Source organism: Octopus bimaculoides, chromosome 18, assembly GCF_046866305.1.
Source record: "Octopus bimaculoides isolate indiv1 chromosome 18, ASM4686630v1, whole genome shotgun sequence".
Lineage (NCBI taxonomy): Eukaryota > Metazoa > Mollusca > Cephalopoda > Octopoda > Octopodidae > Octopus > Octopus bimaculoides.
Window position 1 is genome coordinate 26,240,688 of NC_142945.1, and position 20,000 is coordinate 26,260,687.

A 20,000-nucleotide genomic window follows, 5' to 3' on the forward strand; every position below is an offset into this window, starting at 1 on the left:
ATTGCGTTTGATATTATTATGGATCCGCATAACTCGACTCACTCCCACATTGAGCAAGTGTCTTCTACTATAGCCTCGTGCTGATCAAAGCCTTGGGAGTGGATCTGGTAGACGGAAACTGAAGGAAGCCCGTCGTATGTGTGTGTGTGTGTGCGTGTATGTGTGAGTGTGTGTATGTGTATGCGTGTATGTGTGTTTCTGTCTGTGTCTGTTCCCTCACCACCGCCTGACAACCGGTGTTGATGTGTTCACATCCTCGTAACTTAGGGTTCGGCAACAGATGCCGATAAAATAAGTACCAATCTTTAAAAAAAAAATAAGTAGTGGTTTCGATTCATTCAACTAAAGATGTCTCACGGCGGCGCCCCAGTATGGCAGCAGTCTAATTACTGAAACAAGCAAAAGAAAAGTATATAGAAAACATAACATGCAATAAGAAAGCGGGAGGCAGACTTGGTAAGAATTTTGCTTCGCAACCTCATGGCTCCGGATTCAGTCCCATGCGTGACACATTGGGCAAGTTTCTTCTATTATTGTACTATAGCCTAGGCTGTAGTAGAATAGAGTTGTTTTGTAGCTTTTTTTTTTTTTTTTAGAAATGCTGTCAATTCCTGAGAAAAGTGTGATTTGAACTTGGAATAGTCAGGTCCCACAAGGCGAACCTTGCGATGATCTAACATTTCTGCTGATTCACTACAACACCTTGCACTAGTACCTTGTTCATCGGCCCCGAAGGGGTAAAAGGCGAAGTTGACCTCAGTTGGACTGATCTCAGAGCATAAGAAGTTTGAATAAATATTGCAAAGTATTCTGTTCGACGTTTAACGAACTGCTAGATACCCCTAAAATGATGCTGTGTTCAAAAGCTGTGATGCCTTTAATCGTACGTTTAATTTTTATAGTTGACCTGGCACCAAATAACAGTAACCACTGCGTGACGGATGTGCAAACTGTCAAGAAGTCATTACTTCAGTCCTCCTCTGTTACTCAAGCAGAATTCATTCCACAAGAAGATAATATACTCCACAGAGGTTTGAATATTTTTAGCTTCAGCTTTATTTATATATTTATTTTTATTTGTTTGTAAAACTCTGTTAGTTCACAAAATACCTTAAAACATGTTTACATGCGTTCATCATGAAGTGTCAAGCTTATGGAGGCGAGGAAAACAAGTTTTTTTGACATTGATGTATTTCTAGAGAATTTTTTTATGAGTGGTAGCTCAAATGGAACTTGAGGTTAATTTCACAGAGAAATTTCTCATGAACAGGCTGTATTTTAGTAGCAAACGAAGGAGCCCCTATGTCTTCATTTACCTGTTTGGAGTAGTATCTAAATCTTCTCCAAATCACACCCTACTGACTCTTGTTTGTTTACTTTGTTTAGATTAGGTAGACATATAGTATAATGAAATTCTCGAGAACACCAACAACACAGCAATTCAAAACCTACTAACAATACCACGGCGGTGCATCAGCATGACCGCAGCTCTAAGCTGAAACTATAAACAACATAAACAGCATAATACAATATGGTTATTTGTATGCAACTACTACAACAGGAACGTTGAACATAATGTATGACTGGACAACTAATTTTTCAACAGATTTTTTAAAATTCCTTAATACAGGATTGGTGTCATATACATTAAACATATCGTAATATTTATATTTTATAAGACTACATTACACTACAATTACAGAATGATTTTTTAATTTTTTTTTATTTCGGAAGGATGATCTAATAAATAATTTACAACACAATTATATCGGTTCGTCATCTGATTATAGAAGCTAAGCAGTAAGATTACACAGAAAAAAGGTCAAATGAAGAGAAAATATATATAAGCAAAATTTATAATGAATGATGAAGGACGAAACAGAAGGAAAGAAATAAAGTAGAGAAAAAAAGAAAAGAAAAGGAAAAGAAACAAAACATCAAAGGAAAGAAAGTAAAGAAAAGATAACAGAAAGTAAAGGAAAGATAAGACGGAACAAGAAAGAAAGAAAGAAAGAAAACGAAAAAGAAGCAAAAATGAAGGGAGACACTGAAAGACGAGATGAAATGAAAATAAGCCGGCAGAGTAGTTTTTCATTAAATTGTAGCAAAACCCCTTTTTTCCTTTGAATTGTGCAGATGTGTACCGCTGTAATTGTCTCGCTATTCGAGATTCCTGCGAAGAACAATGAACAAATGAATTTAAAACAAGATAGTAGTAGTGGTGGTGGTGGTGGTGGTAGTGGTGATGGTGGTGGTGGTAGTGGTGGTGGTGGTGGAGATGCTGGTAATGTTGAGGGTGATGGTGGTGGATTTTGGTTGGGAAGTTTTCCTCTTTTAATGAGTGCATGGTTCAGATAAAGACCGCAAATGCTAAATTTCTACAAAAATCATTATTTTTCTTTTCATGAGTCTAGAAAACGCTGTCAAGTTGTAAATATTTTGAGCTATAAACAGTAATAGCGAGTTCATTGTAATATTCAGAATGAACTAATAGAATTTGACAGGCACGAAATGGATGTTAAACTTTTGGAGTTTTACGAGGAGGTACCCAAAAGTAACCGGAAACGCTCTCTGTGGGACAAGCTCGTTGTAGCTTCCACCGCTAAAAACCACTTGATGTAACACTCAGGCATCAGTCTGCCAACCGGCGTCGTCACATGCATACCTACAGTCACGTGGTGCTTCTTTGTTTTGTAGTGCTTTTCCCCTGTTGGTAGATTTTTGCAATGGCTGAAACGAAGGAACAGGGTGCTTCCGTGAAATTCTGTTTTCTGCTCGGGAAAACGGCGGCTGAAACAATTGTAATGCCTCAGACAGCTTACAAGAACGCTGCCATGAGAAAAGACAAGTTTACAAGTGGTTTTCACGCTTTGAAAATGGTCATTTGTCACTTGAAGACCAACCTCGTTCAGGATGAGCTGTCGACCTCCCGAACGAATGAAAACATCACGAAAATTCACGAACTGCTCTTGAACGACCGTCGCTCAACAATTGACGAAATTGTTGATATGATTGGTATGTCATGGAGCTTCTACCAACGAATTTTAAGCGAGGAATTGCGAATAAAAAGAGTTGCGGCAAAATGTGTGCCTCGCTTGCTCACGGAAGATTCAAAGCAGTCATGACTGAAAGCGTGTCGAGGACTAAAAGAACAGTTGGAAGTTGATCCGGACCTTTTTCGAAGGTCATCACTGGTGACGAAAGCTGGTGCTACGGCTGGAGCCAGTAAACGAAGCAGCAATCAAGTCAATTGAAGCATTCGATGCCATCACGCCCCAAAAAGCGCATCAAGTGAAGTCCAATGTCAAAACGATGCAGATTTGCAAGATTCCGGTTTCTTTTGAGTTTCCCCCCCCCTCATATATTGTACTTAGTACCAAGTATTGTATTGTATAATTCTTAGTTTATTATTATTTCACATTTCTCAGACTGATTGTATGTCGATAACTTTTGATCAGGAGCGTGTCATAACTGACGATCATGGGTTCTGTCAACATTCCCATTCCAGTTACACTGATACACCTCTTTTCAAAATCCTGACAGAATGTGTGAGAAGTTTATTATGGCAGAATCGTTAGCACGCTGGATGAAATACTTAGCGGTATTTTGCCGTCGCTCTGTTCTGAGTTCAAATTCCGCCGAGGTTGACTTTGCCTTTCATCTTTCGGGTACGATAAAATAAGTACCAATTGAAAACTGGATCGATGTAACCGACTCATCCCCACTTCCCCGAAGCTGCCCGCGTGGCAAAAATGTGAAATAATAATTATTATTTATTCTTTTTATCACAGGTTTTGTTGTAACTCCTGGTTTTTTGCATGCGTAGTGGACTTGCTGCCTGCAGCCTACGGTACTATGCTATCTGTTCTTTTCAACTATCCAATACTTTCCTGATTATTCTAGCCGCGCGAATGAGGCAAACCTTTTGTAACAGTTTTACTGGGCACTCTGTTTCGATTTCCTTTATATTCTTTTTGATGTCTTCTGGTACTGTCCCCAAGGAACCAAAAATAATAGACACTATATTCGCCTTCATTTTTCATAGCCGAGTTATTTCGTATTTAACAAGACTGTATATATATATCTATTTATTCTACTTCCTGCTTGACTATTCGTGGGTCAAAGGGCCATGCAACATCAACTATATCACCCAATTGGTGGATCTTGTCGACCACCGCTAGAGTCAGTCGTCATGCTCTAGCACCTGATCTATTTGGATTGGAAAATCCCAGAGTATTTTACCGGACTTCGACTACGCCACTCTCTGCGGTTTGTGCTCATACCACGTCTTACTTCTGTCTAGGCCCACTTTTCGCACAATTTCCAACGTAGCACGTTCGCTACCTCAGCGTCGCCTCAGCTTGTAGTGGGTTTTGGCAAGTCTAGGGCATTCATTTGCGATATGGGCAATGGTTTCATTCACTCTATTACAGTTGCAGCTCCGTGCAGACACTTGCTCATTCCAAACGTTGACCCTCCAATTCGTGGCAAAAGCTTAGTCTTTCGCTCCCAGTATAGTGATCTTAGTCTCTCTTTTTTTTTCAATATTCCGTTCTTCAAACAATCCTACCTTTGTTTTCCAACAACTTCAGTTGTGGGTACATGGAATTCCTTATGTAGGCCCTTGTTGCGTAGTGCTTCTATATGTCCTTTTTGCACTTCTTTTATTTTCCCCTTTTCTTTACCTGCAATACTCCCTCATTCCTAACTGACACTAGCAAAGTTTCCTTACTTTGGGATAGGTTTCTCATTAAACTTCCGAGTTCGATACGTACGTATTCTTCCACATTTAGCAGTCCCCTTCCTCCATTTGCTCCTTTCATGTATAGGCGATCCGTGTCTGCACATGGATGATGGGCTCCATGCATCGTTAGGAGCTTTCTTGTCTTCCTGTCCAACTCCTTTAGCTCCTCCTCAGTCCACTTTAGAATTCTCTCGGCATACAGAACTTCTGGGACTGCGCACGAGTTTATTGCCGAAGTTATGTTTCTGGCATTCAGCTTTGAAGTCAATATGTTTCTCAGTGGGTGCAGGTATACTTTCTTTGTCTTTTCTTTCTATTCATTGTGTTTATTTCTATCTGCCTCAAGTATTCCCAGGTAATTATAACCAGATTGAGGTTCAGCTACCTTCATCCTTTCGCTTCTTGGCATACGTATGCCTTCTGTCCTGACAAGCTTTCCTCGTCTCATCACCATCGTAGCACATATTCAGAGTCCGAACTCCATTTCGATGTTATCCGAGAAAATCTGCACAGACTGGACCTGGCTGTTCAGCTCTGCCTAACTTTTTGTGAACAACTTCAAGTCATCCAGGAATAGCAAGTGGTTCAGCTTTTCTTTAACTCTTGTCAGATCATACCCCAACTTCGTCTTCTGTAGTATTTCACTCAAGTGATCATTTCCAGCAAAAAGATCAGTGGAGATACACTGACCCCCAGGAAGATTCCTTTTGATTTTCACCGTTCTAAATACCTTATTCCCCGCTGTCGATTCACTTCTCCGACATTTCACACTGTTCCATATAAAGCTTCTCATGTTTTCTGCTGCTCCATACATCGCCATGGTTCTTCTTACTAACGTGTGTATTATTATTCGTACTAGCTGAAGATGACTTTTCGCTTCTATTTCTTTTTTTCCTAAAGTTGTTAATTGTTTATTTTGTTACAAAATACTTGTAAAAACCACCACAATCGCATAGGCTTGGTTTGTATCTCTTTGGGAGCTCAATTTCGAAAATAAAATTTTCCTCTTATATTGGAAAAAATGATCTTATAGATAATTATGGCGTCGACTGCCCCGCTAAGAGACATGGAAAAGGAAGTAAGAGGTAGTTTTGACAATGATTCGCAAGATAAGTTACAGTCCTTCGATTCTCAAATGGAAGAGAAAATGAGGACTTACCAAGTTCAAAGTATAGTGGACCACACTACCACTATCAAAAGAAATGGCAGCAACAACAACGACAACACAGCACGAGAATTTAATTTTCATTCCCCGCAATAAATGAGACAACACCAAAGACATCAACTAATAGCGACAACAATAAGAATACGAGCGCAAGCTCAGAACAGGAACCCCGATCTAACAAAGATCTTAGTAGGGTAATAGCTTAAGAGAGAGGCTGACCATACTTTGTAGGGATTCATACTTTGTAGGTCGATATAATTGGCTATGCCCATCCCACAAAATTTCAGGCCCTGTGCCAATGGTAGAAAGGATTATTATTATTAATTTATGAAAATAGGTGTTACTCTTCAACGAAGGTAAGTAAACAACAAGAAGAGCACGATGTGATTTGTAATAAATAACGATTACCACTGTTTATTGAATAGAAAGAGCTGAACAATATTTCGACAGATTGTCTGTCTTCTTCGCGTCAAAGTGTAAAATGAAAAGAACGTAGAAATAAAGAAATTCAAAATATATACGGGAATAACCTTCGTTCATTTTTAATTAAATGATGTCATCGGTTTTCGCTTTTCATAACCAGTAACAAGGAAAAAGAAAAAACGAAAAAAAGTGAAAAGAAAACAGGCAAGGGAACTCGTAGCCCAAGTTTTGTGTACATGTGATGCAATTCGTCATTTTATTCATTCCTCCAGGGCATGCGGTTAACAATCACAAATATAATCGTCCGCATGCGTTTTGAAGAGTGAAAGTATAGTAGAGTCAGAATATTTTCTGAGTATGTGCGGTTTTAGGTGTTCTTCAAGATTACAGGAGTTTGATGCAAAATTTTCGGTAAGTTCCATCGAACTACTGGTATTGTGACAGACGTCATACCTATGCCCATTGTATATTTAATTGTTCTGTTGTTCAACCAACATAATTCAAAGCACCAAACACAACTTGATTTGTGTTGGTTGCACAACAGAACAATTAGAAACCATTGTTACTTTCAGTAAGAGTAAATTGTTGAAACAATACTACTTTGACTCAAAATTAAGTAGTTCTTCATAAGTACACAGCTAGAGAGAGAACGGGGAGAGAGAGAGATGATTATAATTTTGTGGGAGAAGGCACTTGCCCTCAATAGCGGAGTTGACCTCGGATCTACAGAGTACATTGTCGGTTGTCATTCAATGACAATACTATTGTCCTGTATAATCTTACAACCGAAACAAAAAAGTGGGTGTGGTATCAGATTTCAAGTAAATACGTGCGTTATTTCTGTTACATTTCGCCAATTCGCTTTCCTTTTCTTTTCTTTCTTTTTGTGATAGATAAGTGAACTGGAGAAACAGGTCTTTAAAAAAATGTGCCTTGTCAGTGTACTAAAAATCTCAGAAGATTGAGCAAAGACTTATGACAGCAGATGAGATAAGTGCGCGCAAGATATAACTTATCGCAAAATGTTGTAACCTGAGATATATACAAGACATGTTTATTACGAGTAATCATTAGTAGCAGCGACAAATTGTGAGTATAGTAGATTTTGGTCTCCTCTTCGAGGGACATATTCTTCCACAATACAACAGCAATGTTCGATATTCAGAATAAATGTTGTTTTTTGTCTTCAAGTATTTAGTCTGAATGTGATGTCCTATTTCACTTCTGTTCGTTCTGAACCTAAGCCCGTGCTGTCCAAACTAGATTCTGAACACAACAAGCCAAAACTGAAGTCAGCCATGTCGGACTTGAGATATATATATATATATATATACCATGCTAACTATAGTAGAAGAAATAAGTTTGTAGGTTTGCACCTCGGAACATATGCTGATCAGTTGTGTGGTTAATTTGCTCGAGATTTTGTTCACAACAGACTTCTGAAAGGTGTAGAAACTGGGACGACGTGAAAAGAGGTAGCTAATTTCACTCAAAATAAAACTGAAAGCGTGAGACAGAAAGAGAATGAGAGACATTGAAAAATAAAGAAAGTGAGACATCGTACAAACATTGATTTGTAAATAGTGAATGCCTAAAACGCTTTAATTGTGTATAGTAGCATAGCGGTCATGCCATATTTTTACATGACCTGACCAAACTTAAGTGCCTGCTTTCTTAAAAAATTTCCTTTGGAGAAGATATTCACTTAATTCATTTACTGGTAACGCTCTTTCATAATCATGGCTAATTATGTGAAGCTAATCACTTTTACTATACCACCTACATGAACACCTGGGTAGTACATATATCCTCACTATTTGTCTGCCGTGCAATCTCACATCCCAAGTACAGCCAGATGTTTTTATTTCCCTTCTATTGGGTCAGATTGGTCTCACTGTCAACCGAATTCATTGCGAGGAACGCATTTAAAGGAAATGGAGGTACGGGCGGTGTTCTATTCAGTGCTTAGGATAAGAAAGATAATGTAGCAGACGAGGCTGAATGGGCTTCTAGTGCAACATAAGTAGGTAAGGGGAGGAGAGTTGTATTACTTCCAATAAATGTTATGAAATGTGAGCTACATCAACGAAGTTACAATGGCGGGGTGTCGAGCTTTCAGCTTTGTTTATGGAATAGAGAGCGTATACTTTGATCGCTGTGTCTTCGGATGTTTTGGATTTATCCTATTCGCAGTTTTTGAGTATTACATACTTTTGGTGGACGGCATATGAGTTTTTTTTTTTATTTTACATATATGTGTATATTTGTGTGTATAAACATATTTGTGTGTACAAATATGTAATATGCAAAAAAATATAATAATATAAATTCGATTAAGATAACGAAATGCAGTTGAACAGATGTGCGATGGGAGTATATGGTTACCAATAATGGATAAAGTAATTTAGATGTAGCGAGCTTGATCAACCACTAGAAAGTAATGTAACAGAAATGGCTGTGCAGTCAAGAATCTCGCTTTGCAGCCACGTGGTTTCAGGTTCAATTCCACAGCATAGCACCTTGGGCAAGTGTCTTCTATTATAGTCAAGAGCTAATGAATGACCTGTGAGTAAATTTAGTACGCGGAAATTGTATGGAAGCCTTTCATGTGTGTGTATATATATATGTATATATATATATATATATATATATATATATATATATATATATATATATATGTGTGTGTGTGTATATGTATATATATATGCGTATAAGAAGGGATGACCCCTAAGTGGACATCCAATATACTAGAAAGAGGTCATCAACGACCCAACCACAAAGAAAAATAATGTTCTCCAGAAAAAAAATTCAGCAGACACCAGAGCATAGGCGGGCAAGACAAAATGAAAAATATACAAAATAAATTAATCATGTACCGGTTTCGCCATCAACTTTTTTTCTGACGTAAATACGTCCGTGGTTCGTCAGCCGATGCCATACCATACTACTACTCGCTAAATCAATTTTTGTGATAGTATTGTTTATTTCTCTTATTAAGCCAGTTTCACGTCTTACATAAAAGAATACAGAGTTGGCCCGTGTGGAGTCTGCTACAGGCACCCATCGTGCTCGGTTGGGATGTTATGGGACAATATAATGTTTAACTTTAAGAAGGATAGATGAAAGAAACCAATATCTGCAGAAATAGTGCGGCCGTTTGCCGGAATGCGTAGACTTAGCTTAACTATCTAAAATGAATTTTACTACTCGTAAGTTTTGAGTTACATGTTCAAATCCAGACGATGTTTCCTCATAAATTGAATGACTCGTGATATCTAGAATCAATGAAACCATAAGGAGCAATTTATTGATGTTAAGCATTTTGGCTACTGACAATCTTGTAGGATTTAACTTGATAACATAGACGAACGGATCAATGGCTTGGAAAAACAATCAGAAGCAACGAGAATTAAGATAATCATATTTCTAAATAACTCATTATGAATTTGGTTTGTAGATGATTGTCTGTAGTGTACCTTTGAAATAAGTATGTGAGTGCTGCATGTATTCATGTGTATATGTATCTACATCTGTATGTGTATATGCATGAGTGTTTATATGCCAGTGTGTGTGCATATGTCTGCATGTATGACTGTGGTTTCTGTATATTCTTCTGTATGTGTCTATAAGTACAGGTTTATGTATAAGTAGATATGAGCTTACGTTTGTGTGTTTATGTATGTTATGTATATGTTCTTACATAAATTCATGTGTATATCAGTGTGTGCTTGAGAGAGAAAGAAAGAGCGCGCGTATTTGTGTGTGTGTGTGTGTGTCTGGATTCATGTGTTCATTAAAACGTGTGTTTCAAAGATAACAGTTGTTGTTCACTTCATCAAGAATGCATCAAGATTGTATTCAGTAATTATCGAAGTTTTATTTTTTTCCTTTCAGATTAAATTAATAAAACAATAAATTCTCCACAACCGAGATGCATTCATCAAAGAATAAGGAGTGAATGAACTGATATAGTCATAATAATCATCACTTCTATTATAAACACAAGGCTTCAGATCTGGGGATTGAAGTTATTCGATTAAATCAACCTCTGCACGTAACACACACTTTATTTTATCGAACCCGGAAGGACGAAAGGCAAAGTTGGCTTTAGTCAGATTTGAAATCAAAATGCAAAAAACAGAAATTAATATCGCAAAGCTTTTGATCTGACACTGTAACGGTACTGGCAAGAGAATAATAATAATAATAATATTAATAATAATAATAATAATAATAATAATGATAATGCAGTTAGCAAACCCGCTACGCATGTAAGACTTCAGGAGCTAAAGAAAAAACTGTGATAAAAAGAAATGATAATAATAATAATAATAATAATAATAATAATGACAATGATGACGGATGACAATGATGATATGATGATGATGATAATGGCGACGACGACGGAGAAGAAGAAGAAGAATTTTTCTTTCTTTATCAGCAACAAAGACTGCGAAAAATATTTACACCACTACAAGGAGAAAGGACATTGGCGTTTTTCATAAACACATGTAAAAATATGCAATAACAACCATTTAACATGAAAATCACAGCAAAATTCCTCAATAGGGGTGAATGCTACTTAGGGGCTACCAAGGAATTCAAAAGGTCCTGCGTCAAACCTGCTCATCGGGAGCACCATAACAAGTGCTCTTCTATGCTCCATGATTTTCAGCCTGCTGGCGCCTGCTCAGAAAAGGTTCACCCATCAGAGGCACTCATGCTGTTTTCAGCTGACGTTTTGCAAATTTATTGGCATCATCAGTAAGAAAAGTACCTGTTAAGTCCACCACACAACCTCATTCACTATACTTAATAAACATGCGCTAAAGTATGGGCGCTTCGCGGCCAAAGAAAGGCGGCAAATTGATCTTCACAAACGGAGCCGGCTGGTGGTCGGATCCGAGCGACATGTGGCAGCAGCTGTTCGACATAACTCTCTAAGTCAGCAATGCTCGAATACATTAAGAGCGCATGCGGCATAGTTTCGTCGCATATCTGCGCACATATAGAGCAGACCCCACTGACGATCCTACCATGCCTGTAAAATTCATTCAGAACTGATAAATTCCCACCGATAATGCTGCCAAGTTAAATATTTCTGAAAATTATGCATGGGACACGACCTGAAAGTCCTTCGGCACACACAAGCTAGTTGATTTTCAGCACCACTGAGTTTCCCCAAAGATGTCATTGCTCTTAACCAATCGTCTATATACCGTCGTGTTGGCCTATCCACCGACCGCATTGCTCGACTGACAAAGGGCTGTCGACAATCGTGGTACCTTGTGCGTAGTCTCGGTATACCGAGACAAAGTATAGTGACATCAGCAATCTCAAAGAGAGAGAGAGAGAGACAGAGAGCTGTAACAGGAAAATGTGTCTAACAGCTACCACATCTGCTTACCATCAAGGAAACACTGGAGATGTTGGAGCCACAGCACATGCTAACTACAACTGGAACGTTTGGACATACGGACGGAACACGTCCCTTCCTAAAAAATGGAAGCGGAAGCGTTCCGTTCTGGTCAGTCCTGAAGCGGAACAAGATACAACTGTCAGGCGGTTACAGATGATATACGCAATGTATTCATTCACCACCATTGCGTGTCCTTTCTGATAGTTTCCTCTCACCCTATTTCTGAGACTAACTACCCTGCTCGTCACATCTTGACAATTCTTGTCCACCTAAAGTTACGGAACAAACGGACCTCTAGAAATTTAACCGTTCTGCCCGTCCTATTCTCCACAACGTTACTGGTTAAATTCTTTTGTTCCTGTCACCGCTTCGTATTCCATTTGAGAAGTACTGATCACTTCAATGAGTTTGGTGTCCGTCTGTATAAACAACAACGGATCTTCCTAGTTCTTGAAAGATGTCTCTCGAAACCTCTAACTTCAGCGGGAGTGGTTCTAAGGTGAGTACGCATGGAAGGGAAGAGAGGGGAGACCATTAACGGACAGAAAGCATGATATTGAACTATTTCGACAAGTAGCCATTTGTTCTGACCACCGAGAAAATGTCCAGCTTCTAAAGACTGGCCCAAAACCAGCTTCCTGCAGGAAAGCTGCCAAATACCTATGGATGATCTTAGCGAAAACTTTCGACTGATCTAAATTGATAAGATCCCCACTCATGTCAGGTTATTTTCCCACACTTTCTGTGATGTATCCTGCGAGGTAGAGGCTGCCGAAATTAGATCTATTCAGTATGCTGCATGACTGTATTTCAACGACCAGGATATCGACAAGCGCCAACCTCTTCGCTAACACCCTGGCCAAAATTTTCAACTCTGCATTTCACAGAGTTACAGGCCTGGTGAGAAAATACTAACAAATTTATTTTAGCAGTATTTGTTATACTCTATTGCCAAGAGGCCTTTGAACAGGTCTGACATACGAACATAAGGCTCGTCGGGCAGATCATGCAGCTCCGGCAACATCTCCTGCGTACAGCCTTCCATCGCTTTCTGAATTTTGTTAGCTTTTAGAAAACTTTTGCACCTCTATCCGAGATCCACGGACCACCAACAACATAGACGGTAAAGCCCACCCCGTCTCCGATCAACTGTCCACCTCACACAGTTAATTGAAACGCCAATGAAAATCCGCACACATTTGCTTGGAATTGTGACTTTTGTCGACACATTGCACCTCTGACTCCAGGATCCATCAAATGGTTTTCTTTCCCTCATGTATTTGCGTACGCGTCCTAACTCTGACAAACAACTTTCGTGCTTAACATCAAAGAACTGGACAACGGCTAATCTTGTCACCTGCACGCCAGCCACAATGCTTTTCCAAAGAATCTCTTCTAGATTACTAACTGGATCTCTCTCTCTTTGCTCCGGAATACGTCATCACTATTTTCAAACCAAAGCTTATCGATTGTAATCTAATGGCCCTTTCCAGGGCGAAGTACCCATCGGCTTCGGTCCGTGAAAGCTTGGTGCGCCAAGAAAGACGCATTCAGTAACTGAATCTCTGTCTATTCAACCATACAACTTACACATTTTTGGTTTGTATAACTGACTACTTTGAATTGGGGACAACCTGTGCAAGCCCTGTCTACCACCCTACAGAATATTCTACCTGGATACAATCTGGATAACCCAGTACTGTTTGTCTACGTACATGCAAGTACTTTCGGGAAATCTAGTCGGTACTTGTCAGCCACTTGGAAAGATTAAGCAAATTTCTGAGGTTTCTGCACCAGGTTCAGGCAACATCTACAACATTTCCGTTTTCTATCTCTCTCTTAAGCGTTAAACTAATGACAGTTTGCTCAAGCTATGATCTTTCGTCAAGATTCTTTCTGTCGCTTATTTGAAATAGCCTCAGATTAAGACATTAATGTGCATATCATTAAGAGAGATGACATCTTTAGTTAACTTCGAGTATTTCCCCCTCTATTTATTTTGTTTAATTCAACTACATACATGTTCCTTCTATATGGATGTTACCTATGACTTTCAGCCTTGCATAATATTTGAATTTTATAAAATGAAGTTTGTCGTGAGCGAATTTTTCTGGCGAAAATACCATATGGTTAAAGTTTTTTTCATTTCTAACCTTTTCAAAATGATCAGTGTTAGAGAACTCGACATATACAGTCTAAAAAGCATATTCTACCCATTGATATTTTAATCTGATGCTATTCCAAGTGAATATAGAAATTTAACCTAAGCTAGGCTATGCCCCAAACAAAACAGCATATGTGTTATTCACGTATACTGGAACGAAAGTCCGATTTACACCAGAATGACAGGGAGTATCTGACACTGAGAAGGCCAAGTCAAACAGAAACACTGTCATTTGTCGATGCGCTACCGTCATTCTGAATGACCTGCGTTATTAACACACAAAACCTTTTAAGACAAGTCTCTCTGAGACAAAATATCACAGTTAGCGCCATTCTGCTTTTGTATGTACATTGTAGATGTTATTTTATTTTAAACTAATGTTTAAACTAATAACTTATGTCATTTTAAACTAATGCTTTTTCCAGTGCGTATATTGGTTTAACTTAATATACTATTTTGAATCAATACTATATGTGTATACTCACACACACGCGCATATAGATATAGATATAGATATTTATGCATACATACATATATGTGTGTGTGTGTGTATGTGTTTGTATGTGTATGTATGCATGTGTGTGTGTGTGTGTGTGTGTGTGTGTGTGTGAGTGTGTACGAATGCCATTAAATTTCCTCGCAGGCCTGACAACTAATACATGGAGTATGAAAAGTATAATGAATTAATATAAAGTTATTTCGTATATTCAAGTGTAGCTAGTGCATACATGTATTTGTGAATGTGTGTGTGTGTGCAAGTGCGTGTGCATGTGTGTGTGTGTGTGTGTGTGTGTGTGTGTGTGTGTGTGTGTGTGTGAAGCCATGAAACAACCAAGGAGAGGTAGTAGTATTAAATTTAAAGTTTAAAACAGCTTTATTGTACAGCTTTATATAACGATAAGTTTACGTGGGTATGTATCATATTGGAAAACAAAACAACAAAAAGCAGCGAGATGCTACAAAAATGACTATTAAGAGGAGAAAAAAATATATATTGTAACTCTGGCAAAAAAAAAAAATCGCCACATCAAGACAAAGGGAGAGACGGATTTCTAGTGGGAAAATTCGAGTTTCAAAGAGGATTATGTATATCTGATGAGAAAGGGAAAATAGAACTGCCTGGAGAAATATGAAGTCTGAAGGAGAAAATTACGTCTCCTGTAAAAATGATAGATCTGCCGGTTGAAAGGTAGAGTTGCTACAAATCTTGATATAATACAGGGAAGAGAGCAGGTTCGAAAAAGCGAAAATTCTGTGAAGATTGCGCGGAGAAAGTTTAGGAAAAATAGGGTTGGTAATAGAACGGGATATATGCAGCGTAGGGATCTATTTTAAAACGGGGGCCACAGTTTTCATTAATGTTTTACGTAGTGTTTTTGGTACCGAAAGACTTTCAAACTTCGTATACTTATCTATTTTGTATTATAGAACGGAAAAATATTTTTGTATTCGAATTTATTTCATGTAAAAAATTGTCTTATTTCGATAATTTCAGTTGTTTATATTTACTCCTTTGGTTGATTAAGCGGTGTAAAGCGTATTTAATCTCCATAACTTCTGACATTTGCAGAGAAGCAATTTGCTTTTTTCATTTTCTTTTTTTTCTTCGTTTTATTTGCTTTTTTTCTTTTTAAATTTGCTGTTTTACCCTAACCCTAACCCTAACCGTAGGGTTAGGGTTAGGGTTAGCCTATAATAGAAAGGTTTATTAGCTACTGCCAATATGCTTCAGCCATTTTTTGACAAGGAAATAATAATTTTTATCACCGATAGAATTGTTTCAGAATTGTTTGTTTATGTAGTCGGCACTTAATGTATATCGGCTGAATGGACGTCAGTGATTGGTTGAAATTACAGAAATACGACAACTTTAACAGGGAATAACTTAGGGATTTCTTTTTTTTTTTTAAGAAGACTAAGAGAAAAAGATGTTTTATATGACACATTCTACCAGTGTTCCAAGTTTCAAAGTGTTTCGTTAAGAAAATACTGTGGCCCCCGTTTTAAAAAAGATCCCAGCGTAGTATTATTCTGAGAATAATACAGTTACTCGGTAAGTGGTAAACAACTGTTGCAGAAAATAGAGTTTGGAAAGGAACACCATAGATTTAGAGATATACGGAGAGGAGTTGGGTGACAAGCCATCAAGTGTATGAAAGTAATAACTTTTCAACTTTTTGAAGAGTAAGTATAGAGACGACTGACTGGTTAGGAAGTTGAGAATAAAAGAGTCGCAGCTCCTTTAGTGAACATTTCACAAATAACGTAGGAGCCACATTATATAAAGTGGAAATAAGATTAAACATTTGGAGTATTTCTTCGGGCGATCACTTTCTTTCCTGTTCAGCAGAGTGGCTCCTACTTGCCTAAAGTTTCTCTTCATATTTGCGAGTTGAGTTGCAAGTGTGATTCCTATTTCAGACCACCCTCTAGGAAAAGTCATGTAATAATCACATCAACCATCTGTAACCATCTCCCACCACTTCTATCATTCACGCCGCTCCCCCCCTCTATGACGGAGATAATTTGCCAACTTAATAGCAAGGTATTCTTACCTCCCACAATGAAACGATCAACTATAGTCAGCAGGAATACAATATTTATATTTGCTGCTATTGAAGTAGAGAGAGAGAGGGGGGGAGAAGAGAGAGAGGGGGAGAAGAGAGAGAGAGAGAAGATAGAGGGTAGGAGAGAGAGAGGGAAGATGGTGAGGGCTGGTAAGTGTGGATGATAAGGAAGTGGATAGTGATAACGATCATTTTGACAAGAAAGGGAGGCGATGGTGTTTTGAGAATCGGGCGAGGCGGAGTGGTGGAAGTGGGAGCATAATTGCTTTGGGTGAAATTGTTTAGCCCCATATCAGACATGATTGCACAAATTTATGATCAAAGGCGCGCCAGTCGTGATCTTACCGTCTTGTTGTACATATTCTTTTACACTTTTATTTTTTTACTTGTTTCAGTCATTTGACTGCGGCCATGCTGGAGCACTGCCTTTAGTCGAGCAAATCGACGCCAGAACTTATTCTTTGTAAGCATAATGATTATTCTATCGGTTCTTTTGCCGAACCGCTACATTACGGAGACGTAAACACACCAACATCGGTTCTCAAGCGATGTTGGACACACACACACACACACACACACACACACACACACACACACACACACACATATATATATATATATACGACGGGCTTCTTTCAGTTTCCGTCTACCAAATCCACTCACACGGCTTTGGTCAACTCGAGTCTATAGTAGAAGGCACTTGCCCAAGGTGCCACGCAGTGGGACTGAACCAGGAACCATGTGGTTGGTAAGCGAGCTATTCCTGCGCCTATATATGTCTACTCTTTCTATAGTGTTCTTCCTTTCTAAAGAGAGTAGAGCGTGGTTTGAGAGGAATTTGGCTGCAAGAATTATGAAATAGAGAATGCGATACTTGTGCTGGGAGTGACTGTAATGTTGATGGCTGTGGTGGTGATGGTGATGATAGTCATACGGGGACGCTGCTATTCTTGAGATAATGAGATTGAACAAGAGTGCATCAAGGTAGAGACTCCTTTGTTCCTTGTGAGCCTGATGGAGCGGCGCACGTCGATCCATCCACGCACCCTCCATATCTGGCCTTGGACTTCAAAAGCAAGCTTTGGTCTCTTCCTCTTGTACGGTTTCTATTGAAAGCTATGTTGTTGTTGTTTTTTTTCTGTGAGAAAGTAATAACCTCCATCTCAATCCTCTTTCTTTTGAGTGCAAGAAGCGAATATTGACATCTTCATTTGAATTAAAATAACCATGCAGACATCAGTCGAATTTCAGAAAGAGATTGTAAGAAAGAGCAAGGAAAAGGTAGAGAAGGGGAAAAAGAGAGAGGGAAAGAGGTAGAAAGAGTGAGAAGGGAATGAATTACCACTGATTGTGGCATTGTTTTATGAATCTCAGAAAGATGAAAAGCAAAGATGACCACGCCGGGATTTGAATTTAGAAAGCAAAGAGCTGGACCATAAATCACAAGGAATTTCTGTACGGTGTTCTGATGATTTTGCCAAGCGACTGCAAAGAAAAGGAAACATAAAGAAGAAAGTAATAATAAATAGTTTATTTGAATCTGAATGATCAATGGTGCCTGTCAGTGGGGTTGACTGTGTGTGCACTGAGTGTTGTTTGTGTATGTATGTCTTTGGAGCTGTTTAGTTTACACCGAAGGAGCGAACCTGTAATCATAGTCCTCCCAACTGGAAACATTGAGTCTTTTAAACGGTGTTGAGGATTACATTGCGTGATGATGATTTTCGTTATGGTCTTTGACGCCTGGATATGTGCGTGTATGTGTGCGTCTGTACTGTGTTGGTGTGTGGATGATGACGTGGGTGCTGGGGAGTAATCAGTGCTAGTGTGTGCGGAGTGGTGGTGTGGTGTGATGGTGTGACGTGGCGATGTTGGGGTTTGGGAATGTGAGGTGGGGTGTCGGTTTGGAGTGAGGATGCGCGAGTGAGGATGTAGAGGTGGGTAAGGATGTAGGGGTAGGGTGACGATGTGGGTGGGGTGACGATGTGGGGTGGGTTAGGATCTAGGGTTAGGTGTGGGGTATGAGGGAGTGGGAATATCTGGGGGTGGGGTGTAGATAGAGAGGGTATCAATGAAGGGAGAGGTGGGTAGGAGTGAAGAGAGGAAGTAGGTGTCAGAAGAAGAGGGAGGGAAGCTGAGCTCATGTAGGGCAAAAGTTCCAAGAGAGAAGATTAATTTTTGTTCACAGCGAAGGTGGGAGTTTGGATGGCCCCAGTGCAAAGACAATCCTGACCCAGGCAGGTGTTGTAATGAAAGACCGGTTGAGCGGAAAACGCGCGAGACCGGGGTGCTATTGCCGAGTCTAATGTCGCGGAGATGCTCCGCGAACCGGTCAGCCAGACGGCATTCCGTTTGACTGATGTACAGAGAACAGAAAGAGCAGAAGATGCAGTAAATGATGTGGCTAGAAGTGTAGGTATAGGAGTCAGTGATATGATAGGGTTGGTGATGGGTGCCTGTGAGGATGGAGAGGTTGGAGAGGTAGGGGTAAGTACAGCAGCGTGGGCGGGAGCAGCGGGCTTCTTTCTTTCTCCGTCTACCAAATCCACTCGCAAGGTTTTGGTCGACCCGAGGTTATAGTAGAAGACACTATCTCCAGTTTCCACGCGGTGGTACTGATTCCGAAACCAGTGGTTGGGAAGCAAGCTTCTTACTACACAGTTACTTCTAGACTTCCACACTTTTACCTCGACCGGATTCACTAACAAGGTATTGCGACTCAGGTCTATGGTAGAAGACACTTATCTAAGGAGCTGTGCAAAGGGACTGAAACGTAAACACGCGGTTGCAAAGGAGCTTCTTATCTGAATGGAGAAGCTAATATCTCTAGTAATCTTTATCTGTTCGTTAGGAGACAGAAATGTGACCATTACTCTTTTCAGTGCCTCGAGAGTATAACTTGCACGAATTCCTACAAGAGCGTCAGCCGGACGGTGGAGTAAAATCAGGCAAATGATTAGATATACCTTGAGTAGGCCAAGGCGTTATATAAATAGAAAGAACGCAAAAAGTCCCTGCAAATACCATATCCAACGCCTGCGACAGTTCACATAATAGATTAGTACTTTTATTCTGAACCTAAAGAGAGAAGTTAACTACGGCGGAATTTGAGCTTAGAATGCAAGGAGCCTGAACAAAAACGGCAAATCATTTTGTCTGACGCTCTTGGTGTAACAGTGTCCTAGTAATTACAGATACGTCTGTGTATTTAGAGAGATGTGAAGCTTTCTACCGTCACAAATTATGTTTTTATTGTACGTGCAGGTGGACTTTCAATTTCTTCATATTAATTCATTGCGTAGGCGTTCTGTGGGTGTGGCCTGTCCTTACGCTACTCTACGTTCTTTCTAGTTCGTTGAGAAAAACTTTCATAATCTATGCTGGAATTAATATATTGTTTGCAGACTAGTGAGGTAGTTTATTTATATCGGGCAAATTCGGTGAATGTCAGAGCTGAATGTTCGTATGTTGTTTGCTTTACTATCTCTATATATATATATATACAAATGGTGGATATT